The sequence below is a fragment of the Orcinus orca genome, chromosome 8 (genome assembly GCF_937001465.1).
Source record: "Orcinus orca chromosome 8, mOrcOrc1.1, whole genome shotgun sequence".
Classification (NCBI taxonomy): domain Eukaryota; kingdom Metazoa; phylum Chordata; class Mammalia; order Artiodactyla; family Delphinidae; genus Orcinus; species Orcinus orca.
Window position 1 is genome coordinate 36262736 of NC_064566.1, and position 18678 is coordinate 36281413.

At 47.0% G+C, this 18678-nt stretch overlaps 1 protein-coding gene across 5 annotated transcripts in view; it reads right to left on the bottom strand.

The window, feature by feature from the left end:
• NAV2 (neuron navigator 2) overlaps positions 1–18678 on the bottom strand; it is a 399505-nt gene that overhangs the window by 76470 nt on the left and 304357 nt on the right. The window lies entirely within an intron of this gene.

An 18678-nucleotide genomic window follows, 5' to 3' on the forward strand; every position in this document is an offset into this window, starting at 1 on the left:
CTCAGCTTCATCTCGGGAACTTCGGAAAGGCCAAGGGCTACCTGCCAGGCCTAGAGCCAGCGGAGGAGCAGTGGGTTTGGGGGCTGGAGCTGACAGTGGGGCAGAGAAAGAGACAGCAGTGGCACCCTCCCTGGGGCTCAGAGCGGGAGAAAGAACTGCTATGTGAATTCCCTGGACTCCACTCCTGGAGCAAAAAAGCCAAGGGAAGGAAAGTGCAAAAGTCAGCAAAACCCACCAACTCCATTGGCAGTTCTAACTCTAATAATATCCCAGGATGCATCGAAAATAGAGTCCATTTCTCAACCCTCAACGCCATCGAGACCATCGTCCCCCACCATTCAAGTCAAATCTCCAAAAGCAATAATTCTGCTTTTTCCTTCTGCCTTGCCTCCTGCTTCCCAACACCAAGACATTCAGTCAACCCCCAGGTCCGCCCGCCTCTGCCTGCAGAATCTCTCCCAGTGTGCACGGCCCTCCCCGCCCCTGCGCCCTGCGCCTTCAGCTGCTTAGCTCTGCCTAGGTGACTGCCAACAGGCCGGCTGCGCTCTGTGCTCCTCGTCTGCTCCCAGACCATCTACTCTCCCCACGGCGCCAGAAAGATCTTTGTGAAACACAAATCAGATCTATTGCTCCACTGCTTCAAACCCTCCAGCGGCTTCTCAGGGACCCAAACTCTGTACTCTGGCCCTCAAGACCCTGTGATCCAGCCTCCCCGTCCAGTCCTGTCTTGGGCCCCCCTCCATCGCTCACTGGCTCTGGGTTTTCATGTTCAAGGCTTTGCATTTACTGTACCTCTTCTTGGTCACCTGTCCCTTCTTCTTTCTCACTTGAAGAGTCACCTCCCCAGAAAGGCCGTCCCTGGTCCCTCTATCTGCAGTGCCACCTCCAGCCCCCGCCCGGCCAGCATCAAGCCGGTTGCATTTTCTCATTTATTTGGTTGCCGGGTGGCAGATACACAGCAGGTGCTCAATAAATACTTGCTGATTTAGACACATGGGAGTGGGAAGTTGAGGAGGCTATAAAGTAAGCCTCCAGCATCAATGTAACACTGCTCTACTTGATCGAGTGACAAAAGGTAAGGATTACTGTTTTCCTATTGTACAGGTGGAGAAACTGAGGCTTAGGAAGGTAAGGCGCCTGGCACAAGGTCAGACTGTAAGAGGTGGAGCAGGACCTGGATCCAGCTGCCCCAGCTTCAGAGCCACCCTCTTTTAAAAATAAATTTATTTATTTATTTTTGGCTGCGTTGGGTCTTCATTGCTGCGTGCAGGCTTTCTCTAGTTGGGCGAGCGGGGGCTGCTCTTCACTTCCGTGTGCGGGCTTCTCATTGCGGTGGCTTCTCTTGTTGCGGAGCATGGGCTCTAGGCGTGTGGGCTTCAGTAGTTGTGGCTCACGGGCTCTAGAGCACTGGCTCAGTAGTTGTGGCTCACGGGCTCTAGAGCACTGGCTCAGTAGTTGTGGCTCACGGGCCCAGCTGCTCCGCGGCATGTGGGATCTTCCCAGACCAGGGCGCAAACCTGTGTCCCCTGCATTGGCAGGCAGATTCTCAACCACTGCACCACCAGGGAAGCCCGTGATTCACAATTTTTAAAGGTTATACTCCATTTATAGTTATTATAAAATATCGGCTGTACTCCCTGTGCTACACAATATATCCTTGCAGCTTATAGATTTTGTACATAGTAGTTTGTACCTTCTAATCCCCACCCCATCTTGCCCCTTGCTTCTTCCATCTCCCCACTGGTGACCGCTCGTTTGTTCTGTGAGTCTGTTCCTGTTCTGTTATATTCCCTAGTGTGCTGTATTTTTTTAGATTCTACATGTAGGTGCTATCATATAGTATTTCTCTTTTTCTTTTCTTTTTTTAAAAATAAATTTATTTATTTATTTATGGCTGTGTTGGGTCTTCATTTCTGTGTGAGGGCTTTCTCCAGTTGCAGCGAGCGGGGGCCGCTCTTCATCGCGGTGTGCGGGCCTCTCACTGTTGCGGCCTCTCCCGTTGTGGAGCACAGGCTCCAGATGCGCAGGCTCAGTTGTTGCGGCTCACAGGCTTAGTTGCTCCGCGGCACGTGGGATCTTCCCAGACCAGGGTTCGAACCCATGTCCCTTGCTTTGGCAGGAAGATTCCCAACCACTGCGCCACCAGGGAAGCCCTCTCTTTTTCTGTCTGACTTATTTTGCTCAGCATAATGCCCTCTAAGTCCATCCATGTTGTTGCAAATTGCAAAATTTCATTCTTTTTTATGACTGAGTAATATTCCATTGTGTGTACATACCACACTTTTATCCATTCATCTGTTGATGGACACTTAGGTTGCTTCCTTATCTTGACAATTATAAATAATGCTGCTGTGAACATTGGGATGCACGTATCTTTTTGAATTAGTGTTCTTGTTTTTTCGGATGTATACCCAGGAGCGGAATTGTTCTGACACTGGCGTTTCTGAGGCATCAGGCTGCCGCTGTGCAGGCCTTTCAGTGAGGTACAGCTCACTGTGGAGGGCTGAATGGTGGAGTAATGTGGTTAAGTCAGTGCATCATCATCACACAGCCCTGGGTGTAGATACTGACCCTGCCACTCCTGCTCTGGGATATGCTAGCCTCCCGAACCTGGGCTTCCTCCTGGGGAAGTGGGCCGTGTCGTATGCCCGTGTGCACTGAAAATTGATGTCATAGAGAGCCGTCTGGCATCACAGTAAAGAGGGTGGCTCTGGGACTTCCCTGGTGGCACAGTGGTTAAGAATTCACCTGCCAATGCAGGGGACACGGGTTTGATCCCTGGTCCAGGAAGATCCCACATGCCACGGAGCACCTAAGCCCGTGAGCCACAATTACTGAGCCTGCGCGTCTGGAGCCTGTGCTCCACAACAAGAGAGGGGGCGACAGTGAGAGGCCCGCGCACCGTGATGAAGAGTGGCCGCCGCTCACCGCAACTAGAGAAAGCCCTCGCACAGAAACGAAGACCCAACACAACCAAAAATAAATATAAATTAATACATAAAAAACTAAAAAAAATTTGTGAATCACTATGCTGCACATCTGAAACAAATAATATTGTACATCAATGATATCTCGAAAAAACAAACCAAAAAAACCAAACAACAAAAACGAAATGCCGGTATCTAAGATTTAGAAAGCCAGGAGCTCCCCATACTCCCCCAAGTAATCAAGAGGAAGTTTCAGTTTGTTCCACCAGCTTGTAGGATGCCTGTCTGAGCTCTACTGATCAGGCAGGAAGACGAGGCTTAGTGGAAACCTGTTTTCATCACCTTTCCCTTCAGCCCGCCAATGTGGCTTCCTAAAGCCCACCTGGAGGGTCCCACGCAAGTGCAGGGGAAACATGCAAAGGTGGTTCTCAAGTAGGGAGGATAAAGGCAGGAAGTGTGAGGGCTCAGGAGAGGACTTAGGATGAATTCACAGGCCCTGCAGCAGCCCGCAGCTCCGGGTCTTAGCCGGCTCCCCCGCTGTGATGACACTGCTTTGGCCTGGGCTCCATCCGGTTCGGAATCCTCCTTTAAGGACTTCTCCAAATGCTCTGGCCCACCCTCACAGTCCCCTCCTCTGAATTCCCACAGTTTTCCGCATTTGGGTTCATTCTATGCACTCCTGCAGTTTTCTAGCTGTTCTCCGTATGATGGTCTGTCCTACTTTCCAAGCATATGCAGGGGTCTGCTTCGTGATAGTAACAAGTGCATCCCAGGTGTCAGGCATCATGCCAGGTGCTTCCGATACATCACTTATGTCTCCACTCTTCCTATCACACCTGTAAGGGACCTATTATCCTCCCCAGTTGACAAATGAAGAGATCAAGGCTGAAAGAACAAGTATTTTGCCCAGTGCCGTGCAGTCCACTTTGGCATTGGGCTTGAGACGCTGAATCGTCTAATTGCAGAGCACGCGCTCCCTCTGGCCTGCATCATCTGATTTTTCACAACAGCCGCTGGCTGAGCACTTGCCAACATGCCAACTCTACAGTATCTGCACGTATTCTCAGCAACGTTCCTACTCCCTCACAGGTGGCCTTGCTTCCTAATGAGGAAACTTGAGGTCGTGAGAGCTGCCGTCCAGGGCTCTCTGCAGATGCATGGCAGAGCTGGCAGTGAAGCCCCCCGGACCCTGAAGCCCACCTCCAGAGCAGTGCTGCCACAGCAATGCCAGCCTCACATCAACTCCATCTCCAGGCACACAGTATGTGTTTATTAAACACCTCCTGACTCAACTCACGTACAGGAGAGACGGGCAGGGCAAGTTCTGACGCAAAACGCAGCCCCAGCAGTGGATTCTGAGCCCGGCTCCCTCCCACTTCAGCCTCTGACAAGTCACAACTTCCTTGCCTCAGTTGCCTTATGGGTGACACATGGATGATACCACCTAGGCTGACAACTGTGGAAGGCTCTGCTGGGAAAAGGGTGACGTAACAGATGGGAAAGGACTCTAATCCACCTTCATGATGAAAAGAAAATCCCATGAGTCTTTAATTGCATCTGCTCTCCAGGGTTAGCAATTTAACGTATCTAAAATTTCCTATAATCCAACGAAGAAGAAAGAGGACAGCCAAGAGACAAGTGGGGCTGGAGGCGAGGAAGGAGGAAACTTAGTAACAGATGCCCATGAATCCAAGCCCCAGATTTTTTTGCTTTGAAATTGTGCCCGCTCTTCCTTTGTGGCCTTTCAACACTGAGATGCTGTTGCAGAGGGGCATGTGGCACTTATCACACACACGATTCTTCCCACGTCGGTGCCCAGAGCATCATGAGGCTATGATGAGATTACAGGAAGTCCTTGAAACTGAGCTGGCCCAGAAGGGGCGAACCAATGATCTACCCCACAGAAGAGTGGAGAGGGGAAATTAAGGAGGAGGAAGGAGCAGCGACACAAGGGAAGTCCATGCTGAACAAGAGCGGCCTTGGTGTACCCGAAACCAGAGCTGTCCCCACACTCGGAAAACCAGCCACGTCTCCCTCACTTCTGGATCTTTGGGGACACTGACGGATCTATCTAGATATAAAATCACTTAGCTCCAACTTGTCCTTTCTCTAAAATTCAGGGTATTATAAATGGCCATGAGCCACCAAGATCAAGGTCAGTGAGTTCCAAGAAGCATCCTAAGGAAAACTGGGTCCATAAGATGCTCTGTGATAACAATGTGGTCCCAACAAGAGAACGTGGGGTATACTAGCCCCCTCTTAGAGATTCACGTTGTCCAGGAACTTCTTCACGGTTACAAAGTGCTGGCACGAGCTCTTTAACTTTGCCTAAAAGAGCACTCCCCCCACAGGAGACGCTGAGAATGACACACAGCTCTGGAAGAAATGCAAAGGAAGCCTAGAGCTGCCTCCGACCCACTGGCCCCTTCATCCTCACCTGCCTTAGAAAGCAGTTAGCCCAGAGGTGGGAAAGCAGAGGCAAGAGGAATGACATCACATGAGCTCCTGCATCCAGTCAGTCCAGAAGCCAGAAGCCACTTCTGGGAGACCAAACAGTGAGAACTAATAAAATTCTTTTCTTTTGCTTAAAATGAGTTTGCTTAGGTTTTTGCCACTCGGTATACTTGTGCTAACTACTGGGGAATTGCAATTTGTTTCTAAAACGACTCCAGACATGTGGTTGAGAGTCAGACAGGAAAAATGTAGAAAGCATGCAGAATTCATTCAGGCAGTAAGGACATTAGTTGAATCCAATCAAGTGGCAAAGGAAATTAGGTACAACCTGGGATGGGGTACAAGTCTACTGACCCAAGTCGGGCGATAAATGTCGAAAGAGGTTACAAAACGTGATTATGACTCAAACTTGAAAGAAACCCAGAGGATTTGTGTTTGCAGTGAGGTGAAACAAAATTCCAGGTAAGAGGCTCGAGGGACCCAGATGACACGGCAGAAAGAACTACAGTGTCCTCAGCCGTGGCTCCGGAACAATCGTTCTGGACTATGATTGGACCATTCCTGCATCCTGCCCTTGAATCCGATTGAGAAAAACCACATGATGGTTCTGAGCCCACCCGAGAGGATAAACTTCCTCCCCTCAGCTGGGAGTAAGTGACTTTAAATCCTGGGAAAGTTTCAAAAAGATGAAGGGAGATAATGAAATAAATCCTAATATTAATACTTAAGTTTAGGGTGAAAGCTTTGTGATCACTGGGGTGATCTCTCTATATGTATAATATTTAAAAAAATACACGAGACTCTAAAAAGAATAGTCTTGTGATTCGAACCTAAATGAGTACTGATTTTTGATTTGAGATTTTTAAGATGAAAGATTTAAGAATTGGATTCAGACTGCAAAAAAAATTGAAGTGTTTTGGACAAACTGAAGTTATAAATGTCATAAATTATTTGATTTGCAAGGGTTGTTTAAGTGCTTAGAAAGATTTTGCTTGTTAGGCTGCTAAAGTCTACCCCATCCAACATTTGGAGAGCATGAGGAAACCAGGTATGTTAAGTTTACGAATGCAATCTGAAATATTTAAGGAGGGAAATCCCTGGTGGTCCAGTAGTTAGGACCTGGCGTTCTCACTGCTGGGGGCCTGGGTTCGATCCCTGGTCGGGGAACTAAGATCCCACAAACCTCGCGGTGCAGCAAAAAATAAATAAAATGAAATATTTAAGGAAACTTAATTATCCAAGTTTGCCAACAGTACTAATTAAATTCAAGTCTGAATTAATGAAGTACTAATCAAATAACAAGTGGAAACGTTCTTAATGCATACAAAAATACTTGACTTACAGATAAGATTTATAAGAAAACAGGTTTCAAAATTAAAACTTCAACAGTTGAATAGTAAAACCTAATTAATTCTAAGACATTCTTTTTGGGTACAAAAGTGTTCCTCAGACATTTAGAAAAATATTAAAGCAGACTTCATTTTGTGAGTGAATGAATGATTTTTATATGAACGACCAGAAGAATAAATGAACACAAGACAGCATCTATTCTCTTCACCAGTTCTTCCCGTTCCACTTCACCTTCACTCTATATTGTAAGACTGCCAAGACTACTCCAAAAGTCTTAGTGGAAACAGCATTGTGCTCAATAGCCTTGGGAAACAAGCAGAACTCTGGGGGCCTCCTCCTGCCCCGGGTTCTATCATAGGAAACTAGAAGGCAAGTGGGGCCCACAGCTTGGCTGGTTCCCATCTTTTTTTTTTTTTTTTTTTAATTTCAAAACAGCATATGATGTTTATGTCCTATAAATTCTTTGGCTGGGACATCTAGAGAAATGGCAAGAAGATGCTTCCATTGACTCCTCAGAACCATCAACACAAAAAGATCATTTCCCCTCCAGATCACAGCCATGTCCCTTTTTTCTCCTCAATGAAAGGTCCTCCACTGGTGGTCACATCAGGGCACAACTGCACTTATAAGTGATCAGATTGGAAGATGACCTTCACCTATTTTTGCCAGTGGGTGGGCGGAAAGAATTCCACCAAACATTTGCTATTTTTCTTCAAGACTTCTAAACTCAACGTTTTTGAGTCCCGAGCCAGGGGACTTGAATTCATTTTGCTCACCTCACCCCGTCAGCCAGCACCCTCTATGTGCCAGGCACCACGTGAGGTTCCGGGGGGTACAGTGATGACTCAGTTGTCCCCACCCTTGACCGCAAAGCCAGTAGATGTGACAGACAAGAACACATAGCTCAGACACAAAGGAAAATGTAAAATGGGAAGGTCAGCAAAGGAAACTGCACTGGTTTCAGACATTTCTACAGCCTTCAGTAGCCCCTCAAACCACCAGCCAAGTGCCGGCACAAGGCAATAGACGGCAGCATGGCAAAGCCCAGGCCCACCGATGCTCTCTGCTATGCTGCGCTCTCCTTCAAGGCTTGGAAGTGGCAAAGCCAAGGAGCCACGAGAGCCAGGCCCTGGCCCCAGCCCTCCCCAGAACTGCTTCCTATTAGAGTTTGGACATTGCACTTACTCTTAGTTCCCAGTCTCTCATGAGGGAGGTGGATGCAGCCATCCCAGAGGTGCTTTCTAACTGCCATCCTGGGAGCTTAAGCTCAGAGAAAAGCTAGTAGAGGCAAAGGGACACTGAAGGTCCCCCCTGGTCAGAGCATCTCCTCTCATTCAGTAAAAGCTACCAAAGGAGTAAACTGCACTTCCTAGTTTCTGGGCTTCTTCGTGGCTGATTTCACCCCTTAAATGATTACCTTTAAAGCCCACACTGAGTCTTTCAAGTATTTGGAATAGGTGCCAATATCTTATACATAGGAGATGATTACTTAGCCCTGAGTTGTAACTGCTCTCTTTAGACAGACACGTGCTTTCCCATTTGACTCAACCCCCCATCTGAGCCTTTGCACTCACATACGCTACCTGACTGACCCGGCAATTTGAGTTCGAGACCCTCCTATAGAGGCATTACAACCCAATCCACAAGAGGTTCTTCATGAGACCACTGTTTATCCACAGAGGAATAAGACGCAATCTTACCTAATACTTAAAGCCACCATTGGCGGTGTTTACCAAATGCCAGGCACTGTACTAGGCACGGTACGTGGATTATTCCACCTCCCATTTTCCACTGGATGAACCGAGGCTAAGAGCCCAGAGCTCATCAGGATAGGACTCAACCAGGGTCTTAATGCCTCTCGTCAGAAAGAGAGTACCTGTAGGTCAGCTTCAAAGTCTCTGTCTGCTAACCAGCCGAATCTCAAAAGAACCTCGACTGGTTGACAGCAACCAAGTATAATATCAGTGAGACCCCATGTTGGCCAAGACACCGCATTTTAACCAGAGCCAAGGCTCTCCAAAGTGACCAGAAAATCCATTAAAAAATGGAAAGGCCCATAAGACAAGGAGATCCAGTTTCAGAGTCTTACAAGAGATTCTGACATCACTGTGTCAGGAATTCAAATGTCACTCAGAGGGCTTAAAGCACAATTTTAACAGCCCAAACACAAGCTATCTGCTATGAAAAACGCAGGTGAAAGAATCATAAATTATTCCAGCCTCTCACACCCCCTGTTTTCCTCACTGTTGTAGGGAGTTAGCATTCCATACAACCAAGGAAGAGTAACCTGCTTTCACCAGACCCTCCTGAGAAATCACCTCTAATTTGGACAAATTTTTAATATTGAGCTCTTCTGGGGAGTATCTTGATATATCAGGAAACTGTAATGGTTCTGAATTAATGTGATACTATATTTACAACTTCATCTTCCATGAAATAAAAAGGCAAAACCGAATCCCAAGGTTAGAGGGATGATTAAACAGATTTTTCCACCAGGATTTACACGCCCAGGCATGAGGAATCCTGGCTTTCAGCAAAAGACTGAGAAGTTACTGAAGGATCTGGAGGGTCATTACACTTTCCAAATGGACTCCCTGTGAGATAATGTTGTTTATGCAAGGGAAAGACATGCTTAAATGATGTGAAAAAAATCAGATTGCAGATAAATATTAGTTCTCTGCTCACTAATAAACCACAGCAGGTTAGCAGAGATGAAGTACTGTAACTCTGGTTCTCAAAAGCAGCCTTCACAAAGCAATGATCCTAATCCCCTCTCCCCCAAAACCCCAAGGGCTGGGGCTACTTCCAGAAGGCCCTCACCGTTCTCAGAAACAGTCTGGACAGCCCCTGCCCCCATCCGTCTCTGCCTCTCTCCTGGTGACTAAGCCCGCACCGTAGAGCCACCCAGGGCTGTGTCCCGGCCTTACCTGCTCACTTTTCCAGTTCTGCTCCAGAATCACAGCAGAGCTCATTTCCAGGGCCCTGTGCCCCCCACCAGACAGCTGTATTCACTTGCAAAAGCCCAGACTGGTGGAACTTGTTTTCTGGCTATTGTTCAAGGCAATTGTTCCTGTGAAACCCCAGGGCCCAGCGGAATGAGATCCTTTGGTGTGGATGAGTGAGCAAGCCCAACCAGGGCTTAGCAGCAACCCCTGGGGAAGGGAAAAGGTTTGGCTACCTCCATTTCCCACCAGACAGGTATGTTAACTATTTCCTCCCCAGGAGATTTTCTCAGGAGCATCACCTCCTCCCAGCACTGCCGGAGCCTGTTAAGAAAATCGACCTTCAAAGAATGCAGCAGGACTCCTGCAGAAACCTACCTTTCGCTGCCTATCTGAGAATGATAAGGGCCAACTTTAATTGAAGTTTAAAGCTGTGCTAGACTCCATGCTAATTATATTACTTGCATTCTTTCATTTAATCTGCTCAACTCTATGATAAAAATAATAACTACATAATATAATATAATATATAATAATAACGACAGCTTACTTATATTTTCTCCTGGGTACCATGAGATAGAGACTAATTCTATACCCATTCTAGAGATGAGACAACTAACGCTTGGAAAGAAAGGCCCAAAGGTCATACAACTAGGAACTGTTGAAGCTGGGATTCATACACAGATCCGAGAGCGTTCAACCACCTCATTTATTTATTCATTTGACACATTTTCATGAACACCTACATGTGTATTAAAAGGACTTTAAAGTTTTCCACATGAAAAAAAAGATAGCTACTTGAAAACAGCGATGAGCAAACAAGCCACCCTTCCTAGTTTCACCCCTGGGATCAGCCTACAGGGTTTTGCTGTTGCAAATTGACCCAGAACCTGAGCTCAAATTAAAGAAAGGGCAGAGTTAGATACTAATCCCAGTAAATTTAGTCTCACCTAGCAGTGGGCTAGGGTACCATAAACCCCCAAGGCTCTGCAGGGAGGCAGCATATGCTCTGGAGGAAAAAGCAAAACAGATCTAGGTTTGAACCCTAGCCCTGCCATTTGCTTTGTCAGAGCATCTTCACCTCCAGGAGACCCAGGTTTCCTCCTGTGTGATCTGGTGCTAATTAACACCCAGTCCTCATAAGCCTTCTGTGGGACCACATCAGATCTCCAGGCACAGAGGAGACAACCAGCTCCTGTCAGCTGCAGCCCTGGATCCAGGGACTTTGCAAGGACCGCAGGAAGGAGACACAGGCCCACAATATGCAATAGATGATAAAGTTCTAGCGCAAGAGTTTGCTGCCATAAACGGGCAGTGTCCCGGGGAGAAGCAGCTTCTACAGACAGTGCCAGGTGCAAGGCCAATCATTTGAGGTGGAGAGAGGGAAACAGGAACCCCATAAAGAAGGCTCCAAAGGGATTTAGTAGCACTCAGAATGCCTGGGGTTGAGTTTCACCCCACGGCACCTTTGTCCCATTTTGGTAACTCATTCCTTCGACAAGTAGGTGGTCCCCTGAGTAAGCGTGAAATTCCTCCTTTGGCTCCAGGGGCTGGTTGGGCTACAAACCCCAGAGCTCTGGTCCAGATGCCCTATACCCTCATTGTTAGAATAGGCACCAGCGTGTCTGCTGGCCTTAGCTACACAAAGGCCTCTCTCCTCCAAGGCTCCACCAGAGAAGGCTGCTGACACTTGGTCCACAGCCGCCTGGCTTTTGCCAAAGATCTCAACAAACTCGTCCTGTTGTTCCGTTTACCAGAGGACATGAGTACCCTATACATCAACAGAATTCAGCAATAGCTAATGAAAATAGCAGCAAACGCTCACACAAGCTGAGAAGTTTTAATAGTGGGCTCCAGGCACTTTGCTAAAGCACTTTACATATGTCATCCCACACACTCCTATTACACTATAAGGCACAAACCATTAACGGCCCCTTTTTATAGATGTGGAAACTGAGACTTACAGGGGCTATGGTGACCTGCCTACGGTGCCAGAACTAATAAATGGAGCTGGATTTGAACCTAGATCTGCATGGTTCTAAAACCCAAGCTCTTCTTAACCACATTCATTCAACCTAAGAGCAGAGGCAAAGAGGCTTTTAAGCAGATCATAGTCATATAAGAACTCTGAACTCTCACTTGTTCTCCAAAAAACCCAGGACACCTTTTAATGCAGTCAACTTATCTCAAAAACATCTCCAAGTAGTTAAAGATAAGCTGGGGTGGGGATCCCAGACAGGGCACTGACTGGCTGCCCTAGGTCTAGAGTAGGTGGGGGGATGTGAGGGTCCCAACATTTCCATGAACACCGCCCACCCACACATACTCACACTCACCTCCCCATACATCTTAGGAGTCCGGGAACCTGAATGCATAAAACAGAACTACAATTGCCTCAGGGCTGCCGGTCAGGGGTATGCCCTTAAGCTACGTCTTCTGGGGCAATGGGATGGGGAGGAAAAGGAACTCAGGTCAAGAAACAGACACTCAAAATCAGCTCTGGGACCCAAGAGCAGCTCAGCCCTAGCTAATTAGCCATCCCCGTCACACATGTGAACGGCTAGTGCCAAGCCTGGGTCAGTATTAACATTCTGGGTGTACAACCTCTCCCTCCGGGACTCCATAAATCCAGCTTCTTGGGAGGCAGCCGGAGAGTTCCAGGGCACAGTTCCAGCAGCCCAAGGCCAACTGCAAGGCCACTGACCTTCCCAGATTTGACTTTCACTTGGGCTTCTGCCCCCCTGAGCCAGGTACAAAGCCAACCAGCACAAATCCAGTCACAGATTCATCCATGAGTCCGAAAGCCTCAGAGAGATTAGCAGACTCCCAGGTAGGTCCTGCTGCCAAAGCAGCTACTTTTTAATACCACCCGGCTCCAGAGACAAGCCGAATCTGAGAGGCCCAGGCAGGCCGTGCTTGCAAGTATCATGTGCACTTTGGTGAGTCCTCCACAATAAAAGCTGCCCTTCATCCAGCTGAATCCACATTTAAACTTACAGATAAAACCATCCTGAGCCATCCGCCAAGCCCAACAAGGAAGGCGGAGTGGTGGCCAGTCCCAGCTTTGCCTAGTATCTGTGTGACCTGAAGCATGTTCCTTAACCTCTCCTGGCTCCCACTGCCTCACCTCAAAATTTAAAATAATACTGCTGGCTTTGCAAGAAAGGTTAAATGAGACAATGCCTGTTAGGTGCTTGGCAAGTAGTAGGTGGCAATGAACATTGTTTTCTCGTTCCCTTGTCTGGCTTAAAAATAAAAATGCTCCTCTTTGGGCAGCTTTAGAGCAGCCCTAACAAACAAGAAAAGTGCTCCTACTTAAATCTATGCCATCTCTCCCAGAGCCTAGTTTCCACAAAAAAACCCACCTGGTAATTTGCAGCATTAGTAAACACAACCACAAGTTCACCCGGCTTCTCAGACCCTCCAACTGCAAGTCATTTCAATCAGGGCCCTCTGAACCACCAGCAGCCCTCGCCCTCGCGCGGGGCCCATGTTGCCTCTCTCTAGTTCCCCCACCCCCCCAGGCTCAAAAGTCTCCTCCAAAAAGCCTGAAATAAGGACCTAAGAGAGCTGGTGATCAACACCCAGTGTTTTGGTCTCAGCAGCCTAATTTGATAAGATGGTCTGGAAAATACTGACATTACCCAAATGTCCAGGTGGACCAAGGACATTTGGGTAATGCTCTGTCAGGCTGCCTTTAAGATTATCAAGGTTAAAATGAAAAGGGCTGGGGTGGGAAGGAAAAGGATGCTGAATTTCCTGACCAGTGACTCCCCCGCGACTTAGCTCACTGGGATTTCGGCAGCTGCACCACTGGCTTCTCTGCATGGCTTTCCGATACCATCCAAGGTAGTACAGGCACCACACCCTGCCCCAGGCCCTAGAAATTTTAGAATATCGTCCTACCTTGTAAGGTTCCTAGGCCAGAGCATTTCACTACATTGTGGTCCTTCGAGAAAGCAGACAAAGAAGCTGAATGAATCTCACGAAGGCAATTCCGTCAGCCAGCCAGCCAGCCCGCCAGCCCACGCCGGGCCTGGGAATTCCAGGCACCCAGCAACTCTGCTACTGAAGTACCAGCTAGAACGGGATCTCCATGCCCCTGCCCAGGAAAGAAACCGGATCCACCAACAAAATTAACCCCTAAAGTGCCGAAGGAGCGAGAGGTCAGGCCTGAGCGCTAGTACCAAGTCAGCTGTGAAAAGTTTCAGCAAAGCAAAAGCTAACACCAAACTCGGAAACTGTTACCGTAAAGCACCTAGTGGAAGGGCGCTCCTATGGTCCCAAGGGAGTCGGTAACAGTTGGTCAAGCTGAATAAAACCTAGACGTGAAAGAATATTCTAAAAACCCATGGACTGTGCTAAAATGTTGGAAAAAGTCTCTCAGCTAAAACTGCTACTATTAATGACACAGAAATCACTGACGGTAACATTACTTAACTAATTCCATCAACAATTGAATGCAAAGCATTTAACTGAAATGATTAGGCTACACAGATAACTTCTGAATCTGAGAGGGAAAAGATACCTATTTGTATAGCTAACAATGATGTACGTTATTTCCGGTGATGTCAATTTTGAGGCAGTGCCAACAAAAATATGCATTAATTCCTCATGGTTTTTGTTTTTGTTTTTTTAAAGATGCTCGGTCTATGCATGGCTACTTTAAACATTACAGTACAGAGGCTAGGAGGGGAGGTGGGACGGGAGAGAGTCCCAGTTCTGTGATGGGAAGGGGTTGCACCATCTAATCCCTATTAAAACCTGTAATCAAGGAATTCAGAAGGAGCTATGTAAACAGATGCTGTGAACAATGAACAATTGTTTTATTAGTGAGAATTCAAAGGCAAAATAATGTCATAGCCACAAGCTTTTATTTTAAAATGAAGGAGGATTAAGATGCTCTCCAAAACCCTTTCGCCCTCTCCAAAAATCCTACCAGCTGGCTCCTGGCAGCTTTCAAAGACTTTCCTTGAGAAAGGCTCTCTCCCTGGCCTGGGCTGCCTCTCCAATCAGTTGGGGGAATAGGGGGTTATGTGTGCGTGTTTAGAAAGGGGGGAGGGTAGGCGAGGAAGCAATAACTGGCCCCAAGCAAGGTCTCGGTGTGGTCGGTGTTTGCTCAGCAAACAGAAGCCTTTCAAAGGGGGAATGAAGAGCCATTCCTCCCCGACCCAAAAGTGGGGGAATAAAAGGTCAGCTCGGAGAGGAAGCGAGGGTCTAGTGGGGCTTCCCAGGTGAATGAAAAAGCAAATGTGTCCAGGAGCACAGATTGTAATCTTGAAGGAGTCTCAACCAAAGTTAATCATTCACATCTCGTCCCTTTGGGCCCTCCCCCAGGTGAAAAATTGAGGCCAGCCTCTGCAGTGGGAAGTGGAAGGCAGAGGCTGGGTGAGGGAGGGGTGAGTTCAGGGGAGGCCAGAGTATCCCAGATTTAGAGACAAAGTCAGGATGAACCCAAACTCTGGCTGACAAAGATGCTTTAAACCATTCCTCTTACCTTCTATACTGTCTCTGGAACTGAATTATCTTTACAACATGACTTGTTTGAGAATCTCGCTGACTTCTGGGTTAATTTAGGTAGAACGACTATGTATATGGAGACATACATACATAAACACACACACACACACATATGCATATATACATACACACACATAAAAAATTTCCGCTGTTTCCTGCAGTTGTTCCTTGTTTTAAGCAAATATGATATGTAAAAATGCAAATTAACTGCCAAGACAACAAAGGGATCCATTCATTCATTTATTCATTCAACTAACATATTTACTGAGCACCTGCTATACAAGAGTCAACAACACAGACAAAAAATTCCTTACTCTAATGGGAACTTACTGTTTAGTGATAGAACTATACAATAAATGAGACAAAATGTAAATTATAGAGTATGTTATAGTGATAAGTGCAAAGGAGAAAAAGTAATGTAGGGAAGAGGCTGTGATTTGTCAAGGAGGGGTGTCTGAAATTTTACATAGGGTGGCTAGGGAAGGCCTGCTGAAGGGATGATTACGACAGATCTGAAAGAAGTGGGGGAGTTGGTTAGGTGAATATTCTGGAGGTAATAGCCTTCTAAAAGAGGGAACGGTCAGTGCAAAGGTCCTGAGGCAGGATACAACTTGCACATTCATTCCAAAGACCCGGATCCCAGTGTGGCTCGAGCAGAGTGAGCAGTGAAGCAAAGGGAGCCTAGGAGGTCAGGTCAGAGGGGTGAAGGGAGGGTCCCCGAGGAGAGCCTGGCAAGTCACTGTAAGCTTCTTGGCTTTCACTCTGGGAGAGATGCACTGGAGGGTGAATAATGGAGTTTTCTCCTTATATAAAAGTTCGTGTAAATCTTCAACACTAATTATACAATTATGCACAATATTTTTCAAGGGCAACTTTATTACACAAGACAATATAGTTTAAAAGGGTCTCAGTCCTCTCCCTGTGGTTAAAAGTAAAGATCACATCTTTAATATGAGACGCTCTGAATTCTTTGCAGCTATGGGTTCAGATTTAGCTAGGGCTTTTCCATGCTCTGAAAGGCAACATTCAGTATGGCTAAGAGATCCAGCAACAGGAGGAGATAAGAAAAGGAAGGTAGGTCAACCAACTCTATGAGAGCAGATGCCCTTTGGCTCTTTGCAAAGAGCCAAACTTACCCTGTCATTTCTGACCCTGGTTTCCAAATAGGCCAAATTCCAAAGACCTTCTAGAACTCACAACATTTTTCTCCACAGAAACAATGTTATCAAAGATGTCAAGGTTCTCAGGTTAACTCACAGAGCCATTTTTTAAACCAAAAAGCAGCTGATCAACTCTACCCAGGTATCAAAGAGTAGAATAAAACTTTATTCTTAGAATACAGTAGGTAATTAGAGAAAACAGAAAACCATTGACATGAATCTAAAAAGATGTTCACTTACTTCTAATGAATACTTTCATTAAAATAATACTAATAATACTATTTTATTAAAATAATACTAATATTAAAATAATACTAGTACTTCACTCCTTCTCCAACATCATCGGTTTCTCTCTTTTTACTGGCTCTTTCCCACTGGCCAAGAAATATTTCACCTATTTCATCAAATAAAACAAAACCTTCTTTAACCCCGCATCCATATTCTCCTCCAAGACCATGTTACAGCAGAACACCTCAAAGGAGCTGTCTATACTCCAACTCCTATGGCCCATTGTCTCTTCAACCCACCAGGAAGACTTGCATCCCCCTCGCTCCACTGAAACTGTTTTGTTTCTCCCAAGAACATCAATGGCTTAATTCTTGCCAAAGCCAATGGCCCTTCTGCTACCAACGTGGCAGCATGTAGCTAGGTTGGCAGCTTCCTCCTTCCGGAATGGGTCTCTTCCAAGGTTTCCATGCCATCATCTGCACCTGGTTTCATCCTCCCTCACTGGCTGTGTCTCTCTGTCCCTTACGTCAACCTCCTCCCCTCCACACCTCTAGGGTTTGGTCCCTTGTCCCCTACTCTCTTCTACCTAGTCTTTTCCTAGGTGATCTCATCTGGGGCTTCAAATACTAGACGTAGACAACTCTGAAGTTTGCTTCTCTAGCCTGGCCCCCTCTGTGTACTCAACACATCTCAAATCTAATTCATCTCAGACAGAACTATTGTTTCCAACTTCCAATCTGTGTGCATCCCACTCCCAAAGTCGTCCCCTTCCCAGTCAACATACACTATCCACCAGTCATCTATCAGTCTCTCTTTCCCCTTCATACCTCCTCTACAATCCACTAACGAGTCCTTTTGGCTATACCTCTCCAATGCACTTTGAACCTGATCACTATTCAGCATCTACAGTAAGATCACATTGGCCCAAGCCACCATCATCTCTCTCCACCGTCAGACACCTCCCTGATCGCCCAGCCTTCCTTCTTGCCCTGCTAGCGTCCATCAGCCACCCTGCAGTGACAGTGACCTTTCAAGTATATATCAGATCAAGTTGCCTTTCTGCCTAAAACCCTCCAAGAAGGCTTCCCTGGTGGCGCAGTGGTTAAGAGTCCGCCTGCCGATGCAGGGGACACGGGTTCGTGCCCCGGTCCAGGAAGATCCCACATGCCACGGAGTGGCTGGGCCTGTGAGCCATGGCCGCTGAGCCTGCGCGTCCGGAGCCTGTGCTCCGCAATGGGAGAGGCCCGAGTACCGCAAAAAACAAACAAACAAAAACAACACTCCAAGAGCTTCCCAGGGAACTTAGAATAAAATCCAAATTCATTAGAATAAAATCCAAATTCGTTCCCTTGGCCTAAAAGAGATCTGACTCCTGCCCACTCCCTCTGCCATTCTGCCCCTCTCTTTCATTATGTTCAAGTGCAGTGCCCACTTGGGCCCTGGGACATACTAGGTCTCTTCCCATTTCATAGGCCCTGTGCTGAGTTCCATTTGCCTGGAATGCTCTCCCCCCACAACTCCCCATGGCTGCCTTCTTCTCATGGTTCACGTCTTGGTTGGAATGTCACCTCCTCAGGGATTCCCTCTAGACTCTGGCCCAGTTACTTTCCACTCCATGATACTTCATGGTACTTACCAGGCAGCACATTATTCGTTTATTTTGTGTGCGTGCATGTGTGTGTGTGTGTGTGGGGGGTGTTATTGTCTGTATTTTCCAAAAAAAAAATTACCAGTAAGCTCCTTGAGGGCAGGAGTGCTGTCTGCTTTTGTTTTGGGAGATCTCCTCCCAGTGCCTAGGGCGCCGATGATGTAGTCCTGGACCAACTGGGTACAGGAGGACAAAACAGTGAACTGAACTCTCTGTGCAGTCTCTGGCAACTTCTGGTACTGCCAAGGACTTTAATTCAATGCTTCTTAATCCTTTACTTGGTCACAGACCCATTTGAGAATCTGATAGAAACCCAGGTCTGTTTCTCTGTAAACAAAAATGTATGCTGACATTTTGTGCACCATTTCAGGGATGCACTGATCCCCTGAAGCCTGTCCATATGCCCCAGGTTAAGGGCAGCTGCTTCTGAGGTTTATGGCAGTGGCTCT